This window comes from Artibeus jamaicensis, unplaced genomic scaffold (genome assembly GCF_021234435.1).
Source record: "Artibeus jamaicensis isolate MK-2021 breed Jamaican fruit bat unplaced genomic scaffold, CSHL_Jam_final scaffold_1964, whole genome shotgun sequence".
In the NCBI taxonomy this organism is placed as follows: Eukaryota; Metazoa; Chordata; class Mammalia; order Chiroptera; family Phyllostomidae; genus Artibeus; species Artibeus jamaicensis.
In genome coordinates this window covers 62,121,207-62,140,944 of record NW_026522030.1, presented here as the reverse complement: position 1 = coordinate 62,140,944, position 19,738 = coordinate 62,121,207, and positions in this window count along the sequence as shown.

Here is a 19,738-nt window from a genome sequence, read left to right as displayed (position 1 = left end):
CTGACAATCAGAGGAGCCACAAAGCTCATACACCAACACTAATTTCTCTTCTGATGGAAAGTCCCTCAGGCATTCACTTAAAGCCATTAATCTACATATAATTTTAATAAGTTGTTTTAAAAAGATTTTATTTATTTATTTTCTTAAGGAGGTGAGGTAGAGAGAAAGAAAGGAAAACATCAATGTTCAGTTACCTCTCACATGCCCCCTACTGGGGACCTGGCAGGTGCCCTGACTGGGATTCAAACCGGTAACGCTTTGGTTCGCAGGCTGGCATTCAATCCACTGAGCCACACCAACCAGAGCTTAATAGGCATTATAAATTTAAAATAAACTATAGATTTACTGTAATAATGCCAATAATACAAAAGTATTTACAGTAAAAAGTAACTCTGTTACCTCTCCCACTCCCATTTAACTTTCCAGTAATGATATATACTTTTTCCTGCATTCCTTTTCTTTTATAAAATTAAATTTATTGAGGTGGTCAATAAGGTTCATATAGGTCTCAAGAGTACATTTCTATGATATGTGATCTGTATATTATATCTTATATACACCACCCCAAGTCAAACCATCTTCTGTCACCATATATTTGACCCCCTTTACCCTTTACTGCCCCTCAACCTCTTCCCCCTGGTAACCACCATACTGTTGTCTGTGTCTATGAGTGTCAGTTTTATATCCTACATATGAGGGTAATCATATGGTTCTTAGCTTTTTCTGTCTAACTTATGTTGCTTACCATGATATTGTCAAGGTCTGTCCATGTTGTTGTAAATGGCAGTATTTCATAGTTCTTTTTTAAAGTATTTTAATTGTTGTTCAAGTACAGTTTTCTGCCCTTTGGCTGAGTAGTATCATATCCAGTCTCTTTAAAATTCAACAAGCCTGAGTATTTTATGTCTTAGTTTAAAACATCCAATTAGAAGAGAAAGGTACCTGGAAGAAGTTAGTAGCCTTAATTGTCTATAAGAATAGAAACAGCCCTGGCTGGTGTAGCTCAGTGGATTGAGCATGGGCCTGCGAACCAGAGTATCGTGGTTCGATTCCCAGTCAGGGCACATGCCTGGGTTGCAGACCAGTTCCCAGCAGGGGACAAATAGGAGGCAACCATACACTGATATTTCTCTCCCACTCTTTCTCCTTCCCTTCCCCTTTCTCAAAAAATAAATAAATAAAATATTTTAAAAAAAGAATAGAAACAAAAATAGTAAAAAGCAAAACTCAAACACACCCCCAAAAACATGTTAACATAGTCACATATACTCCAAAATCATGATGATATGGGACATTTAATTTATACCAGGTTTCAAGCAGTACCTTTAAATGAAGCATTGCAAAAGTATGTTCAAATCAAAGAAGTTATCTGGCAGCATTTCCCAGACTGTGGGGATTAGAGCTAATTACATGCAATACATTTAGCACAACCAATACGCCAAATGTCTGTTATTAACTCTTATAACATATCAACCCAGTCTCAGATTTTCTTCTTTGGTCCGAATATGTTCACCTACCCATCATATCAGGAACCCATATTCATGGTGATGCCTAAGTATTCTCATCCAAAAATATTATATTGCAGTATGGAAATATATCAATATTTACTTATATCCCTGTACATTCACCTCTGTCTTTCACTCCCTACTTTCTGTTCTTAGACTTCATAAAGAGCCCAGCTTCCTGATGTTTTCAATCCACCACCTCTCTGATGATGTCCCTTGTTCCTACCATTTAAGTTTGACTTAATGTGTAACATTTAGTTATTTTCTTCCCATGGATCAAGAGGACCTTAACATTCCCTCTGGCTTGTCTAAAATTAAATAGCTCCTGATTATAGGTTCCTGACCTTCCTTTTTCTCTTAAAGTATTTACATCAGACAAATTTTCAACAATAAATATTTTCTCTGTCCCTTCAATATGCGAATCTTTTAAAATACCCCTTCCTTATTTTACTACATAGAAATGTCTTTCTCTAAGGGCCTGGGAGCCATCCCTTTGATATATAATCCTCAAAAAAGATAGTGCCCTCATCTCCCAGTCTGTGGGAGGGGAAATACTAACTTCAGTGGGTGCTTTGCTCCAAGATGTAAATCTACTTCCTGTCATGAAAGTGAGGAATTATACTTTTTCTTTGGGTGCAATTAGGAAACACACATGGCTTAATCCTCACCCTAACACTAACACACATTGCCACAGAAAATTGTCTCAGATTGAGTTCTGGTCTCCCTCCTTAATTGCAATAGCCTCGAACAAAGTCTTCCTTGAATATCTAACTTTGTCTAGTGCAATTTTTGCTTTGACAGCATCAATAAATTGGCCTGCTCTACTTTCTGTTTTTACTTTTTCAACTCTCGTATCAAGTCGCTACTTTACCTCCTCTACTCTTATACCAAAGTCAGTTTGTATGACTTCAGAGCTTCAGACAATCTTTTTCCCATTTGCATGGGAGTTTTCCCAAAATTTCACTACTCTCCTCACTCCAGATAGTTGTTTTAATATTAGATATTTACACTTGTAAAGAGCTTTATCAATTTGGTAGCTCAAATGGTATTTCAAATTCATTTCATTTGTTTTTCCTTACACATTGCTGACTGACATTGTGATCTCAAAAAATATGACTTGATACTCTTCTATCAAGGCTTAAATTAATCCCATTGCTTTTAGAATTAATTCTAACTTAGAAGATATGCTCTGTCATTTAACCCTGTCTAAATCACAAACTTTACCCTTCACCATGTCCTACAGTACAATTTCTGCTCCAATCATATTGGATTGATTGACTCCTTTAATATTGCAGAGTGTTTTCTGTGTCCTTGACTTTACTGACACAATTTCCTAATACATTTGCACAATCACTCATTTATTCATTCCAAAGTTTCTTTGGAACCTTCATTAAGCACTCATTAAAGACACTGGTCAGAATGGCCATCATTAACAAATCAACAAATAAGTGCTGGCAAGGATGTGGGGAAAAGAAAACCCTGATGCACTGTAGGTGGGAATGCAGACTGGTACAGCCACAGTGGAAAACAGTATGGAATTTCCTCAAAAAACTAAATAATTAAACTGCCTTTTGACCCAATGATCCCATTGCTGGGATTATATCCTAGGAATCCTGAAACACCAATTCAGAAGAGTCTCTGCACCCCAATGTTCATAGCAGCATTATTTACAATAGCCAAGTGCTGGAAACAGCCTAAGTGCCCATAAGTAAATGAGTGGATCAAAAAACTGTGGCACATTTACAAAATGGAATACTATGCAGCAGAAAAAGGAAGGAACTCTTAGCCTTTGCTATAGCCTGGATGGAACTAGAGAGTATTATGGTAAGTGAAATAAGCCAGGATGAGAAAGACAAATACCATGTGACCTCACTTATTAATGGAACCTAACAAACAAAACAAATAAATGAGCAAAATAGAACCAGAGACATGGAAATATAGAACAAACTAACTGACAGTGACCAGAGGGTAGGGGGAAGGGGGCTAATTTAGAAAGAAGTAGAAGGGTCTAGTCATAGAACATGTATAAAGGACCCATGGACATGGACAACAGGGTGTGGATTGACTGTGGAAGCAGGGCAAGAGGCATGTGGGCGGGACAGGGGTGAGAGATAGGACAACTGTAACTGAACAACAATAAAATAAAAATAAAGAAAGAAAGACCTTTCAGTAAAGTTTCTCTTTCTTGTATCTGTTCGTACCTGATGATACTGACTCCTTTTTCAAGATTCAGCTTATTTTACAAGGCATTTTTATCTTTCCCTGTCACATAAATTAACCTCCCATTCCATTTTCCTCAGTTCTACTCTGTTACATTCTTCTATCACAAAACATGTAACATTTTTATCATTTGTTCACAAGAGAACTAAGGAACCAGAAACTATTTTGATTTCAGGAAACAAATGTTTTAGTGGGTGGAGGAACAACATTGTCCATTTTGACTAAATTTGAAGTTTTTTTTTGTTTCTTTTTAAATTAAATTTATTAGTGTGGATGTCTTGACCTATTTGGTGTTGTACAGACATTTCTAACGTAATTTTCTCAAATGCTTGGCTTTGGTCCTTAGTGATCTTATTGAATGGTCTGTTTCTTATATAAAGACATGAAACATGTACTTCATAAGTTAGTCTTTTGAGAAAACATCTTTGTACCTGTTTAATCTTTGAAACAAAAATAGTTACAGGCACATCTTGTCTAACAAGAGCACTTGATTTATAAATCATTCTGAGCAAATGAGTTTTCCCAATAGTTGACCACCTTAAATAGCCAAAATGTAACATATTCCAGTGAAAGAAGAAATTTTAGGTGTGAAAGAAAGCATTTTGGATGTTTGTTACATTTGTTATTAGTTTCAATTAAAATATATGGAATATACATGAATATCTTTTAATATTTCCTTTAGCATATAAAGTCATCATTTTTAAGTCATCATCTTTTTATAAAGATTTGGAGCTTCAAGGAGCAGCTCAGTGTTTATAACTGTGGGCCCTCTGTGTGCATATCCTGTCTGTCATTGACCTTCTATATTTATATAATATTCTGCTCTTTGGAAACTCGAAAAACATACGCTCTAACTTATAAAAGTTTTATATCTCTACATCTTCTATTTTCATATGAGTTTTGTAACACATCAAGTGTTCTGTGTCATCATAACACAAGAAGAGTTCAAAAATATATATCCAAAAAAGACAAAAGTGATTATTTAGATTTTAGAATTTATTATTTATTATTTTTTAAGTGCTAAAACATAGATATAGATTTAGACCAATGACTAGTTTGCCTGCAGATTTCACAAAAAGTTTCCAGCATAGGAGCTAGCATTTTAGGCACCATACTGAATTGCCACATAATCCGCAAACCCTGTCTTATGTATCTATACACCTGCCTCTCTGTGTAACAGAGTTCCCGGCATACATTATGCAATGAATGAATTTCTGTTGAATAAAGACCACCATGTAGGCATAAATAAAAAATTGAATAAACAAATGAATCACTTCACATTAATCACTTCATATAAACATGAAATATTGGTTTAATTGAATAGACTTTAAAAATCAGTTTGTTTTGTGGTCTTTGAAAAATAATTTCAGTGTTATCCATCCTGTATATGGTTTGTACTCAGAACATTTTAAATTTTAAACCTGTTTCTGCTCTTTACTGCCTTGATCAAAGGATCTAATCTATAAATTAGCCTCAGTTAATTTATTTTAAAATGATAAAGATAACATATTTTCCCACTCCACTCCACATTATTGTTTGGTAGAGCTTGTGTAATGATGTATTTTTTAATTATAGAAGAAATTATATGAAGATCTACAATTAAAAGATATGTTTTCATGGTGGTACAAATTGTTGTTAGACGTTGTTAATGCATTATTATATGAAGCTGCTTAGAGTAACAAACAGTAGTAAATGGTTGAATTTTTTTCAGTAATATAAACCCTTTTTTCAGACTTAATCTGGCTGACCCAGAAGGGTCCTAAAGAAGATTCTTTTTATAGACGAGTTTTCATTTACACATGTGAGTTCCTATTGATGTCAAAGCAAATATCAACCAAGAAAAGAAGCTCTTAAACTGTCTAACTGCTCAGATGTCTGGCACAGAGATTCATACGGAAGAATGATAAAATGCAATCTAAAAATAGGTTTCACAGTGTCTTAGAAACAAGTGGATATAAGTACAAAAACATCTCCAAGAAAATGGCCTCTGCCATCATCAAAATTAAAGGTACAAGAAAAGTAAATGAACAACACAATCAGATCAATTTAACTAGAATTGGTATCTAAAATATATATGAGGGACAAGATAGAAAGTCTTTACATACTTTTAATCACATGGGACAGCTTAGCTGTTAAGTGCTAACATCCTTAAAGGTTCTCAGAATGAAAGGACAAGGCAGACAGCAAGAAAGGTGGCCTAGAACACCAAGTAGCTCTTCATGTTAAACTAGCACATCACTAAAAGGCCCAATATTATTATGAGTCTAACTTAGCTACTGTAACTTCAGAATGAGAACCAGGATGAGGCAATAAGGGAGAAGGAAAATAGAGTGTAGTGTTTTTAGTATTTTTTAATTAATAGGATTTTAAAATATATTTTATTTCTTTACTTTTAGAGAGGGGGGAGGGATGGAGAAAGAGGGAGAGAAACATCAGTGTGTGGTTGCCTCTCCTGTGCCTTCTACTGGGGCCCTGGCTCATAACCCAGGCACGTGCCTTGACTGGGAATGGAACCAATGACTCTTTGATTAACAGACCAACACTCAATCCAGTGAACCACCCTAGCCAGGGCTGTTTTTAGTATTATATATTATTATTTAACATCATCAAACCATGGACTCAAGCTTGAAAGCTTCTTGGGTAGCTCAGATCTGTTGTTTTCTTAATTGAGAAAGTTGGTGTTGGTCATAAATCATGTATTTAAAAATACACATTGCTTTGCCAGAAATGGAGAGAGGGAATTAGATTTTGCTTAACTAAATATTTTGGGTAATTCCGAATTGCGATGAAGATAAAACTATCAGGCTGTAGAGTATGAGATGCAGAGCTAGAGAAAGCAGTTTCCACTAGTGGTGGCTTCAGAAAACACAGAGGAGGCAGCCTTCTGGTTGGAAATATTTGTTTAGGGAGGAGTTTAGAGTCTTTGTCTTGAAATTTTATTTGCACTGTAAGACTATGCTTTTATTTAAATTAAATGTCTATTTTGTATGGCTTTGGGTACCTGAATTACACACACAGGCCACAGACTCTCACCACCACCAAGGCAGTCAGTCATTGCTGTTTGCAACCCAGACACTTGGGAAGAAATAGTAACAAAAAAAATAAAGTAACTATATATGACAGTGTATAAGGGATTAAAAGAGAAAAGAATATGAACTTTCTGTGCCAAAAATGATTGAGAGGTAAGAGATACCTATGTGGGTTAGAACAATCTGGGGTGGGGGGCTAATAAATGAGGGAAGAAGGATTTCAATTACAGATTAAAATTTAGGTTGGAGTGGAAGCAGCCAGAAGAGGGAAGATTCCCTCGGTATCAGCACTTGGAGATATACTTTTGAGAGAAGAATTTGCCCCCCACTGCACCCCAGACTGTCAAGTGATAGGAATGCACCACCTCCCTAGATATGGGGCTGTGCTCAAGTCTTTGAATTCCAGAGATGTGCATCTATGATGCTTGAATATTCTGTAATTCTACGCAGATGGAGGGCCCTGTGAATGTCTTTTGAAGTTCAAAGGCAAGCTCCATGCATGTGTATATTATCTAGCAAGTATAGATCAGTGGAGAAGTGATGGCTTTTATCCTATCCAGTCTGTTAGATTATTAGGGACTTATGGAAGTATTCGCTGGGCCATGGCTTAGTTCAGCAAGAGAAGCATGCCTGGATATTAATAATTTCTGTCAAGGACCAATGAAGTCAGTGGGTGATAATGTTACATATCCCAAAACCCAAATGTGATGCAATAGTCCTGGCACTTTAAAATGAGGAATTTGATTGAAAATTTTAACTCCATCACTTACATATATGACCCTTGGTATGATGTTCAAACATTTTTTGATGAAAGATTCTGCATCAGTGAAATGAGGTTACTAGCTACATTATAGAATTTTTGTAAAACTTGAATAAGGTCACAAGTACTGAGCCTCCACTAGCACCTAAAATGTAGCAGCATTTAATATGCATTAGCTTTTTTCTAATTTGTACAAGAAACATTACAGAGGCTGTTAAAAAGAACATGAAACTCTGTATTCCAATGTGACATATATCAACAGTATGAATAGAGCCAATTCTAAATGTTTTTATATAAGCATCATGGGAAAGAGTTGCCATTGTCTTCCATAAAATAATACCCTTTTGCATTTATCAGAGATAAGTAGTGAGGCTGGTATATCATTCACCTGACAGAGTATGATATTTCTTATGATATATAGAAGACATATGGATCAATATCAAGGCTGGTCAATTTATAGTAAGTCTAATACAATATTGCCAAAATGTCACAGCATGTTTTTATGTGGGCATGTTCAATATTCCTTGCTTTTTCTTCACTTGTTGAAGTTCTAAGATTATAAAATATGAACAGTTATCTCAGTCTCCTGAAGAACTGTTTAGAGCTTATTTAAGTAGAAGTGTCAGCCTTAAGTTGAAGCTCTGCTCTTCTCATGGCTCATAATTGGCCTTGGGCAACACACTTAGTAATCATGGCTTGATTTCCCTGACTATAATGCAGGGTTAGTATTTGCCCACCATAGCATTAGTCTTGTAAAAGGTTAATGGCCTAAAATATCTTCAGAATATCATGGACTGCTCCTTTATCATTAACATTATCTTCCCTGGGGGTCTTACATTTTCATTTGAGGAACTGATTTGTAGTGTCTATTACTAACAAAGATCTAGTAGCTCAAAACTTAAAAAAAAAAGTAAACATCTAGAGTAAAATCCTGAAATACCTGGAATACTATTGTATTTATATAGTGATTAAAACTGAGAAACTAATTTGTTTTACATTCTGGTTTGTGTCTCTTTCTTTTTTTAAAAATATTTTATTTATTTATTTTTCGATAGAGGGGAAGGGAAGGAGAAAGAGTGGGAGAGAAATATTAATGTATGGTTGCCTCTTTTTTGTCCCCTGCTGGGAACTGGCCTGCAACCCAGGCATGTGCCCTGACTGGGAATCGAACCGCGATACTCTGGTTTGCAGGCCCGCGCTCAATCCACTGAGCTATGCCAGCCAGGGCCTGTGTCTCTTTCTTTCAAGTGAACTATTGTACAAATATGTGATTGCTTTTGTTGCTTTGAAACTTGGAATTGTAAGAATACCACCAAAAGCTTTCTAACCATGGCTGGGGATTATTTTGAATGTTCCTTAGTTTTGCTCATGTTCTCTGGAGAAACTAAATGAATGCTCAACAATCATGACCTTAAATAGTTAAGAGTCTAAAGTCAGTGACAGAACCAAGATAATGTGGAAGAGCCATAGGAAGGGAGAGAGCTATGGGTTTGGGTTAACCATTAACAGATCCTAATTCTTGTTTACTTGCATTACCGTTTATATATAAAAAGGAAGAAAGTTTCCTCTGGTAGCAAAAGTGACTGTTTCTGCAATAAAACAATGGTTAGGAGATATTTTAGTAGAGAAAAAATTTGTCTAGTAGAAATTGGACATGAAATTCCTCTTTGGTGAACTGCTGTTGTTTACTACCCATGAGTCAAAGTAAAGTATGAAGGTTTTTTGACAAGCCAGCCTTTCCTGAGACAACTACAGATGCCAGAAGAGCTAATATTAGAGCACACTAACTTTCAAGGGTAGAAGCCTGAACATCTAGAAGTTTTATGACTTAGGGGAAACTCAGTGGAAAGCATTTGAATATCAGCTATTGTGCAAAGAAGTTATAGAGCACAGGTGGCAAACACAAGGCCCAAGGGCCAAATCCAGCCCTCCACCTTGTTTTATCTGGCCTAGTACCTTGTTTTTACCTGGCGGTAGCACTGAGCTCCCTGCCCCTAGTTAAGGAGTAGTTACATTTATACAGTCCTAAAATTACATTAAGCCCTTCGAAGGCAACTGCGAGGCTGATGTGATGTGACCCCTGGTGAAAATGAGTTTGACACCCTTGGTATTGGGTATTCAGTGAGGAAATTAATAGGTTAATAAACAGACCATTGAGTTTACATCCCATTAATTATACTTCCTAACAAAGCTTTGTGTCAAAAACTGCTGGCAAGATATGGTGATGGGGCTGGTGCTAAAGTACATTACTGAACCAAATGACTATTTCTCAGGTATGTCCCTCAGTTGGATACTAGTAAAAAACAAAGAAGGTGTGTGTGTGTGTGTGTGTGTGTGTGTGTGTGTGTGTGTGTGTGTGTGTGTGATTTAAAGAGTCCTTAAAGACGTTTTATTTAAATAAGGTTCTCTGGTGGTTTTAGAGGTAATTTTATTTTCCGGGTACTAGAGTGCTCATTTATAGAAGGTATTAATCATGATTAACACACTTCTATATTCTTTGTGATGCTTTACTGCTGGGTATGTTGTCATGGCTAATGATCAATAAGTACTTGGTAATTGATGAATTAGTCCTTCATTCTTTTTAATCTAAACTTTCAGTTTCCTCCCCATTTTAATTCAAATATTGAATTCCCAGCATTTCCTCAGGACATTCCATTTGACTTCCCCTGAGAATGGAGAAATATTTGTGAAGAGGAAAGGCTTTACACTTTTGTTTTTCTCTGTTGGCTTCATGTGAGCTGGATGTGGTAACAGTCATAAGAGGCACATAATAACTGACTACTTGGATGGAAGTATTCACCAGATCAGAGGGTATTGCTTTCTGGCATTAAGACAAGGAAACTGAGGAGAGAGAGAATACAGGATTTGTGGTAGATGGCTAATTGCTTCAAATATTTCAGTGCTATATTTTAGCACTGATTTTTTCTTTGTACATTGTCTTCAATTCTGGAACAATTTTAGACTCTTCAGATCATAATTAGTGAACATTTAAATTGTATTAAAAACATCATTTTCAGCATTCTTCTCTCCTATCTGTAAAGTGAGAGTGATTTTAATCCTTTAACTAGTTGAGATCACTAATTAAAGATGTGAAGCATCCTTATTGTTCTGAAAAGAAAGCACAGGGTGCTTTCTACTTAGTGTTAAAAGCAGAATTTGGAGGGGGTGGTCATTCTTCAAACCAATAGTATGTCTTTGCAAATGGGTCTCCTACTGCATCAAAGACTGTGCAGGTGCAATATGATGAGATCCTCTTTCAATTTCCTCTGTGCTGCCAACCATTTGGTCTGAGGTTGTTGACACTTCCTTGGATATAAATGATTTTATCTTCATTGCTGACAATGTTGGATTCAATGTCCTCCTTTTTGATACAGTGTTTGTTGAGGAAATTGTATTGATTTACAGAGTCTCTCTTCTGTAATTCCTCTAATATCTCAAGGCCTTTTAGGTTAACCAGTTTCTTTCAAACACCCTTCAAGACAAAAACATGTTGGTTTCAAATCTCAGCAGGATTTGGCAATATGAGAATCAGAGTTGGTCCTAGTAATTAATAATTTAAGTTTATATAGCTATCTTTACAAATTCAGTTCTAGCAGCATTTAACTTTTTATACCTCAATTTTTTAACACCAATAGTTCTGCTTATTTCATGATGTATTTTCTTCAGATTTATAGGTGAAAGCAATGATTTATTTGTGTGAAGTAAGGAAGAAGCAAGGGAAATTAACTCCCTCCACCTACTCCCCCTTTAGACAATCAATGATTCCTGCTCTCATCCTGGGTTTAATCATTGCCTGTATGGATTATTGCAGATTTCTTCTTGGTCTTCCTATCTATGACCTCGCTTCTCACTAGAGAGTTCAAAAACTTTGGCTAAATTTATCTTCCTCTCCCTGAAACCATATTACTAGTCTAAGTATCTCTCTTGCTTTTGGAGTTAAGTTTGAATTTCTTGATTGTGGTCGACCTAGTGGAAACCAATTTAATTTTCTTCTACCCTGAAGTCAGAGTGCTTTTTAGTTCATCCATTTTCTTTAAGTCATCAAAAGTTCTTTAAGGCAGTTTTCTGGATGGTTTGTTGAAAGTGCAAAGTGACTTTTCAATCATATTCTATTGGTGAAATGTGAATCTTAAGTGTGAGTTTAGCCCAGAATCTATACAATATCCTTTCAGAGTATACATATTGTTGCCAATAATGCAAGTGACTCCGAGTAAAGATTTTATTAATGTTGTAAGATGCTTTTTCATATTCATTATTCAAATTGGCGTAACTCACATGGTTATGATGACAGCTTGCTGTCTATAACGTGTTCACCCAAGCTGCATTGTGTTGAACATCCTCCTCTCTGTTTTGTGCTACTTTAGGAATGCTTTCTCATAAAATCGCTTTGCTCAAAAACAAGGGATAAGGGCGTACGTGTTAGAAAGAAGAAATTAGAAAGGGCAAAAAGGAAAGAAATGGCGGAAGTGACAAGCCACACACCAAAAACACAGACGCTGTCCTTTCAGGTGAAGGATGATCAGCTAGAGTCTCGCTGGCTACATGAGGCTTATCCTGGACTCTTGGACATATGCCCACTAATATTTCCTCTGATTTTTATAAATAGAGCTACATTTTGTGTACTTCTTATTAAATTTACTTATTCAACAAATATATAATGAGGGAATACATTTGTTGATTTTTTCTGAGAACTGGAAATAGAGATGTAAACAAAGCAGACGAGGTCCCCTAATGGTGTTTACCTTATAGGGAAAATAGAGGATGGAGTTGAGATAGAATATAAACATATAAAATAACAAATATATACAATGCTACAGATTATTCTAGATGCAAGGAAGAAGATAAAAGTAAAGAAGTATGACAGGAGTGAGCTCCTTTAGATCTTGTAGACAGAAGAGGCCTCTAACGAATGGGAGGGATTTCAGTTGAAATCCAGATAATGAAGAGTCTGATACATGAAAAGCTAAAGGCAAAGCATTTCAGGCAGATGGAGAAAATAGCAAGAAGATCCAATCAAGCTTTACGTTCAAACAAAGAAGAAAGCCATCATGGATACAACAGGTAGAGTTGTGTATACAACATTGGCAACAATATGTATACATTGGCAACAATATGTATACTCTGAAAAGATATTGTATAGATTCTGGGCTAAACTCATACTTAAGATTCAATACATGACTACTCGACCTGTTGTAGTCATGGAGAGGCAGTAGGGGAAGTCAGACTTGTGGGGCAGAGAAAGGAATCTGGATCTTAATTTAGGTGAAATTGGAAGAATTTCAAGAAAAGAATCTGGTTATCTTATTGACTTTTTAAAGATGTGATTCTGGCAGATACATGGAGAATGATTATAGGAAAGCAAGAATGTATCAGTGTATGCATTCCCCACTCTATTTCTAAAAGCTGGAATCATTCCTACACTATTAAACTGACTTTCTCTATAATCAGCATGAATTAAATTAATTTTTATGATTCCAAATATTTGCAGGTCATTGTACATTTTCAGGTGAACAGCAGTGGTTTTCAAAACTTTCTATGAATGTTGGTTAATTAATAATCATGAGTTAGCTGGATCTTGAGGTCTTCTAGCTTTTGTATTTTTTATTTATGATTTTGTCTCATTAAGTATGATTTGGGTACAAACAAGTATGTAATTAAAATCCATCCACTGATCTATAAGATATTATCTATGGTGTCATGCCAGGATATCTTTGAAAGCTCATCTCTTGGCACTCACTGGCATCTCATGCTCAACCCCCTCCTCTATATACAGTTATGTAGAGTTCTCAGGATGCACCTGACTACTTCACACTCCTCCACGTTGTATACTTGGTTTCAGCTGGTTGGAATCTCTTCTTATTGGTAATTGTCTTTTCAGCCATTGAAACGGAAGAATATGTAAACAAAATGTGGTATATATCCGCACAATGTAATTCTATTGAGCCTGAGAAAGGCATGAAATATTGATTCACATTATATGATCACATGGATAGACCTTGAAAACATTATGCTGAGTGAAAGAAACCAGACATAAAAGGACACATATAGGATTCTGTTTAAATGAAATGTCCAGAATAGAGAGATTCTTAGAAACAAAAAGTGAATTAGTGTTTCTCAGGGACTGCGGGAAAAGGGGTGTTAAAGCTTAATGAGTACAAGGCGTCTTTCAGGGATGATGAAAACATTCTGAAATGAGATAGTGGTGATGGTTCCACAACACTGAGAATATACTAAAAGCCACTGTCCTGCAGACTTTAAGATGATTAAAATGTTGAGTTTTGTGTTATATGAATTATACCTTACTTTAAAAAGCAAGCAATGAGACTAAAATTATTAATATAATAAATTAATGCTATAGTTCATTTGTTTATTCATATGTTTAATCAGAAATCAGTACAGAGTAGGCACTAAATTTAAATTATGTGTAAATATATAGACAAATGGGTGGATGATAGGTAAAAGGAAAGATAGATGGGTTGATGAATGAATGAATAAGTGAATGAATTAATCTGTTATCTATTCAGAATCACAGGTGTGTAATCACACCTGTGTAATAGAGCTTTTATACGCACCTGTGATTATACACACCAGTGTAATCACATTGTGTAATAGACTTTACTCACACTCAGTTATATCTGGTTCATTTTTCTACGCTATTTATCTTTAAAATGGTTGGTCTGACCAATGCATAGAGAGTTCTAACTGTGGGCTTTAAATGCTTGTATGTATGTTTAAAAAGCATTTTCTAAAGATTTCATCTCACTCATATCTACATTTCTTTGATACCTCATAATTCACCACTCACTCAGTCACTTTCTTTCTTCCCAACTGATTCTAATGTATTTTGATAACAGGGATATTTTTAAAAATATTCTCTGTTGCCTTATTATTACTATGTAAGATATGTGTTTCTTATTTTCGAATGTGGAGAAGCATTTTAACATTTAAGAAAACTCTATAGTTCAATTCTTGAAGTTATCAGTGTCTCACTATGTTTGGATTTTGGTATTCTAGATGTTTTTTAACTGAGTATATATGTCTTAAATAGGAGAATTTGTGTATAGAGCAAAGGAAAAAATATTTAGAAATTGTTTAAATATTATTTTAGAATGATAGTAAAATGGTTTAAATTGGATCTAGTTACTCCAATGTTTTCACTTAGTAGAGAGGAAAGGAGAGAGGACCAAAACTTCCAAATAAAACACAATGGGGCTGATCCTAAAATCAGACGGGAGTGAGTTGTTCACTTTTGGAGGATCATTAACTCTTCTGATTCACTAGAGTGTCATTTAGTGCATTGAAGCTGACAGGTAATAAACACAATTTGAGTCCAGAAAGCACAGGAGCAGCAGTAGCTTGCCTGTGATCATCGGGCCTTGGCTGTTTTCTATGACTGCGAAGCTCAGAGGAGAGGGGCAGGGAAGACTGATCCACACTTTTTCAGAGAAAGTCACTCTGACTGCGGCTGAGCAGATTTGTCCCACCCCAGTAAAAACTTGCTCTGCATATTTATAAAGTTTGCATATGGTGACTTAAGGCTGGTCAAAATTACAATAAGAATATGAAAGTCCTCCAATATTATCAGTTAATTTTTATTTATAAACAAAAATTTGTGCGCCATTCTTATTCACTGTGTTCACTGATGTGTTTTGTTACATCATTTATTCATTCATTCATTCATTTTGTTTTCATTAGACAAATATAACTTTGAGTACTTACTCTGTAAAGGCTTTGTGCAAAAACACTTTTGGAAATGTGAGAATCAATATTTCAAGATCCCTTCACTCAAGAGGTTTTAAATTTATTTGGAGCAATATGTCACTATACCAATGACTAAAATACAAAGAAAAAAGATAGATGATAGATAGATAGATAGACAGATAGATGGATAGACATAGAGTTGATAGATGTTAAATGGCGGGAGTCCAGGAATGTTTCTCAAGAAGAGATGGGATTTATAAAACCACTAGAAAAAGAAGCATTGATAAAAAACAAAAGTAATCTGGTAAGAAATATCAAGTTGACATTACAGAAAAAAAGAAAAAGACATTTTCCCCCTTTCCCTTTAGAAAGCTATAACATCTTGGGGCTGATATCAATATCACCCCAAATACTGAACATTTTTATAATATATGTAAATGTTATTTCTGGAAGAGCAAGAGGTGATGGCTTCAGATTAGACCCTAGAAAAAGTGAAAAAAAGAAGGACTACAACTCCTTCATCCATGTAATAGGAATGAAAACAAATCTACAGGCAGAAATTTAATGGCATAAGTTATTTTCAAACCTTTTTTAAAATTCTGAATCATCAGTTTTGGCATACTATTTTGAAACATTAATTTATTTTTTGTTTCAAAGATATCCCATGTTCACAAAATCCCCACGGGGTATTGAACGAGGTAATTAAGTAAACATGGCAAAATTCTATTAAATAATTATCATAGGATTAATGGAATACATACTGAGATGGCTGCTACAATTGTGGGAGATGCACAAAAACAATGCAGTAAGGACCAAAGGTCTTGCATCTTAAGAGATTGCAGCCAGGGTGCAGAAAATCTCACTTCTGTTAGCAGCCCTTATATTACTTATTCTCAACTTTATTTTTATAAAATACTTGGGAAAGTGGCTACAATATTTACTAACACTGGAAAATAATGTTTGTAGGAATTTCCACAAAGAGCTAGGTTGGACACAAGTTTAATGAGTGGATTTTCCTCATTATGGCGCTTTGGATCATCTGAAATTCCTTTTCCCCCCTTTCTGTGGTGGTGGAGTTTCTGTGTAGCATTATATAAATCACAAGTGCTCATTTCCCCCCTTCAAATCTATATTTACATAGCACTGTCAGTACCTTATAGTCATGTAGAAAAACTTAATTGATGTGCTAACAGAACCTTGATATTCTTAGATTAAACGCCTGTGTACAGAAAGAAAAAAAGGATTATCAGCAATTACCCATCTAAATATAATTAGATGATTGAAAAGACAAGCCAATCGAATATTAAAATACTAATTGGAGAAGTTATATCTGTGTTGGTTTCCAAAGTGCTGTTTGTGCTATTTATTTTTCCCTCTTGCTAAATGTGTTATTACAAAAACCAATCTGAGCTGTGAGCTGTTCCTAGGGGAAAATTAATTCACTGTATCATCAGGGCGGTTTAGTTTGTTGTTGTACTGCCAGGACTGTCAATGAAGACTTCACAGAGGAGATGGTGTTGAGATAGGTCCAGAAGGATGGAGGACACACAGGGGAATTGAGGCAGAGTGAAAGGTGTGTGTGTAGGACCAGTGTTATGACAGGATCTGAAATGTTTGTGGAATGATGAGAACTTAAAAATTGCTGAAGTATATGGGTCAATAATAAGAGATTAGACCTTAGAGATACAAAGTAGATTATAATCAATATCAAAAGTCTTACATGCCTTGCTAATATATGGGGATTAATTTTACAGGCAACTGGCATGACTGAAGGCACAGCTAAGAACATAATCAGGTATTAATTTCAAAATCTTAAGCAAATCTTAAGTAAAAGGGGTAGTTTGAAATGTCCACTTAAGTCAGAAAGAAGTTAGGAGGCTAGTGCTGTAATCAGGGAGAGTTTGATGATGTTCCCTTGAACTAGATATGAGAGAGTCTAGAGCTATTTACAAATATCCAGAATTGACTAGATAGGGTGACCTCTTGAATATGGAGGTGAAAAGATGCCAACTTTGTGAATGTAATGCAAAGATCACTCAATTCATTACTACAGTTTTGCATCAAATTCTCTTGTCTAGATGTGAAAATGTTAATAAAAGCAAGAGAGACATAAGGCTCATGTTTGTTGCCAACAGAATATTAACAAACAACACAGTTGGACCAGATGTAAAATCAACTGGAAATAAATTGAGGATGCCAGTTATGACTGTTATATTTTCCTGGTTCTCTTTCTCTTCTCCTCACATCTGTCATTCTGCACTGTTGTTAAACAAGACAAAACAAAACAGCAAAAACAGAAAAGAAAGAAAAAGTAGGAGAAAGACAAAAATCTTTAAGAGGGTAAAACCCAGTACAATTTTGCCTTTCCAAATAATTTCAGTAATTGAAAAAACTTTTCACCTTAACAAAATACAGCATTTCACAGCTATGCTCCTAATTAAAAAATAACAAATGATTAACTCAACTTCCCCCATTACCGTAAAGAAGAAACAGCAGTTGAGAGTGAGGGACAGAGAACATTATGCTCATCTCTCTTTGGCTTCACTTTTATTTGACTTCATATATCTAAGAATAATATTTTTTCTTTTGGCCTAAAATATTGTTAATTATTGCTCTCTGCTTTTTAATTTGCTCTTATATTATTTCTTTTTTTTTGTTAAAACCTTGTGATATATACAGGGAAGGTAAGGGCCCCTTTCCCAAGGCTGAAGGAGAATAGAGAAGTGACTATGTCATATAACAGCTTAGACTTGGAAGGAGAATTTAAGTCTACAGACTCCTAGGTGTTGTGGCTTCTAAACAATAGTATGAGATAAAAATAATAATGTACACTTTGTGGTGGATGAGTCTACTTAAATATATTAACATTTGATATATTTTAATAACAGTAGAAGCAGAGGATGGGTTTTAATCTCCCCTTTTTCCCTTTGTGGTGACTGTATCATAGAGGACACATTTCAGCACCCTGTCCATCGTGGAGTGAAGGGTTTATCACAGTGCTTCCTAACCTTTCCTACCAACAAATCCTCATAGCACTGGACAGTCATGTCATTTACTTTGTCTAATAAAGAGATATATGGATTGGCCTTTTAGAAGACAAGCACCTTTTTTTGTTTCATTTAATTATCAAAATCTATGAGAAATAGAATTCTACCCCATAATGTATTTATACTCATTTAAATAGTAAGTTTTACTAAGCTTTTCATAAAATTAATGCTCTAAGGAGTCAACTATTTGCTCTGTATTTTCTATATCCACTGAAAAACTCAAGATTTCTTACCTTGGTATATATAAACTCCAGTTTAAAAATAATGACAATGTCTGCTACAGTGCAATGTTTGGTAAATTACTCTGAAGCAAAACAGTAGGCTGAATAGATTACTGAGGGCAATGTGGTCAACACATCCAGCCACTGCTGTGTTAATCTGCCCAGGCTAACCTGTTTATACAATTACGTATTTTGGGGATTCAGGCTTTGATTTTACCCACTTTAAGCTAATTCCACAAGGAGATAACTTGATTCTATCACTCTTTACTGACACATAATGAAACAAAATAAACACACAAAAAAAGGAAAGTAAAAGAAAAAGAAAGAAAAGAGTCATTCTACCAAAAGTAGAAGGTGAAAACAAAATGTGGAAAATAAAATAACCTTTCAGTGGTTGCCTGATATCTGAAGACAGTTGCTTAGACTCACTAGCTAGGTACCACAACACATCCTCCTAATTAGCATCCCCTTCAGGACTTTGGTGAGTGAGTCAAGTCCTGATTAGTGACACTGTTGGACAGTTTACAAATTAAGAGCAATGTTGCAGGGTATATGTTAATAACCAAATCCTAGTTTAAAGCCCCCAAGACCTAATTCCTTGATTAACAATGGAAGTCTTAAGAATGGAATTCAACAAGGTGCTAGATTGCATCAGATGCAGCTCCAGCTGTTGCCACTGGGGCTTAGCAGTCAGCCACACTAATATTTTTTTAAATGTACTAAATTTTATACTTTTGTTTAAGTAGCACAAAAATCAGAGATTCCTGAAAGTACAGAAATTATAAGTACCATTATTGCTGGTGACTACCTTGTCTGTTTAACCCAAGGTGTCTAGACAAGTCAGAATACAATTGAATTTTACTTCAAGAAGGAAAATGAGCTGCTTTCATTTTCTCTTCTTCTAGTCTTTGAAAAAGTATATACAGCTGTGGCTCTCATTTAGAGTTATCATTTTAAGACAATAGATAAGTCTTAGGCTCAGATATCTGTGTTTGGAGACAATAGTCTGCTTTACATAGGAAATCTATTTCTTATTTTAACATGAAATAATCAGAGAAGGCATATTTGTAAACCAGGAGTCTGTGAATTAAAAAATGTTTTTATATTTTTAAATGATTATAAAAAATAAAAAGAATAAGATTTTGTGATATGTGAACATTATATGTGATTTTTTTGGTGTTGTTCAAGTATAGTTGTCTCCATTTTCACCCCACCTTGACCCTCCACCCCACCCATCACTGCCTCCTACCCTCAA